The sequence below is a fragment of the Danio aesculapii genome, chromosome 7, assembly GCF_903798145.1.
Source record: "Danio aesculapii chromosome 7, fDanAes4.1, whole genome shotgun sequence".
NCBI classification, from domain to species: Eukaryota; Metazoa; Chordata; class Actinopteri; order Cypriniformes; family Danionidae; genus Danio; species Danio aesculapii.
The window spans coordinates 74,232,359-74,233,989 of NC_079441.1; the positions used below are offsets into that span (position 1 = coordinate 74,232,359).

The window sequence follows — 1,631 nt, forward strand, 5'->3', positions numbered from 1 at the left end:
ACACACACACACACACAAACACACTTTCTGCACACATGTCCGGTTCTCTCTCTCTCTCTCACACACACACACACACACACACACACACACACACACACACACACACACATTTATACACACCCCTGGAGAAGCGACAACCAGCAGCCCGAGCTCATGTCACACACACACACGCACACACAGAGTTTGCGCACACATGTCCCGATCACACACACACTCTCTCTGACAGTGATTAAAGTGTGTGTACTTACTCCAAACGCAGAAGATTGACACGGCGCTGACTGAAACACACAGAGACACACCGTCAGAAGAGGAAGAGGAAAACAGAGAGGAAGAGGAAGAGGAAGAGGAAGACTCACCCAAAAGCCTTCAGAGGGTCTCGGGGATCCGGAGGACGGTTTTATATCTTTCTGTTTCTCCCGCCAGAAACAGCGCGAGGATGAGGATGATGAGGATGATGAAGACTCTTATTCCACACACTGCCGCTCACACACACACACACACACACTGACAGCGTCCGCGCGTCCGACGCCCGCGAGCACACAGAGAAACACGCGCGCGGAGAGCAGACACCTGACTCTGAGTGAGCGTGTGTGTGTGTGTGTGTGTGTGTGTGTGTGTGTGTGCAGTTCCCCCGCGCGCCGCTGGGTGGCCTGAGAACGCGCCTCGATCCCTCTGAGCTGCTGAATTAGGATGTTTTACTCTTCATCAGATCTCCAGATTTCCTTCATCTGACACCATTTAATGAACACACACATACACACACACACACACACACACACACACACACACACACACACACACATTTACCTTCAGAAGAACATGTCCAGGAGATCTGATGCTGTGCGCTGTAAATGCAAACACTTAGTATGATTCAATCATTCATTCATTCATTCTCCTTCAGCTCAGTCCCTTTATTTATCAGGGGTCGCCACAGCGGAATGAACCGACAACTATTCCATCCCATGTTTTACACAGCAGATGCCCTTCCAGCTGCATCCCATCAGTGGGAACTGATTCAAGTGATTTCCGTCTTCATCATGCTCTACATGGCTGTATTTTGAGTATCTCCTGTTCAATATCAGTATAGGCAGCGAGGTGAGGCAGCACAGAGCTCTGCCTCAGTCAGATTACAGCGCAGCCCCCTGGGCCAAGCTTTTAATAAATTTAATCAGGATCAAACGGGTCCAGATCTGGAAATCCCATGTTTTGCTATCCAGGATTAACTGATCTAGCTTAATTTATGACACTGGGTTGGATCACTGTGATCCCAATACCGAATTTCAGGATTGGCAGATCCTGTTTAGCAGAGCCTGAAATAGAAGCAACAGCGTCACCTACTGGCTCAGCACAGAACAACAGGTCAGCAAAATACCAGCGGCCGGGTGGTGTTTGTTCACTTAAATAAGAATTAATAAGAGAAAAGAGAGAGAGCGTTATATTTCACTCATTATGCCGAATGCTACTGTTGTTGTAGTTATATTTCAAGTTCATCTGTACAAATGCCTGTGATTGCTTGTATACAGAGGGTGCTGCCGGGTTATAGCAGGTCAAATAAGACACAGAAGAGAGTTCTTGGAGAGATTGCAGAGGGACACCAGTGCCATGCTGCTGTAAAACCAGTAAATACATCA

The 1,631-nt window shown here is 47.9% G+C and overlaps 1 protein-coding gene across 28 annotated transcripts in view; it reads right to left on the bottom strand.

The window, feature by feature from the left end:
• LOC130232565 (receptor-type tyrosine-protein phosphatase delta-like) overlaps positions 1–575 on the bottom strand; it is a 389,872-nt gene extending 389,297 nt beyond the window's left edge. For 9 of the 28 annotated variants that reach the window (XM_056462519.1, XM_056462527.1, XM_056462526.1 and 6 more), the window contains exons 1-2: positions 357–575; positions 249–278 (exon numbers count right to left, since the gene is read on the bottom strand). The gene's annotated coding sequence lies outside the window, so the exon portion shown is untranslated. The remainder of the gene's footprint in view (positions 1–248; positions 279–356) is intronic. The other 19 variants (XM_056462548.1, XM_056462533.1, XM_056462543.1 and 16 more) reach the window with 3 other exon arrangements.
• Between the last annotated feature and the right edge of the window lie 1,056 nt (positions 576–1,631).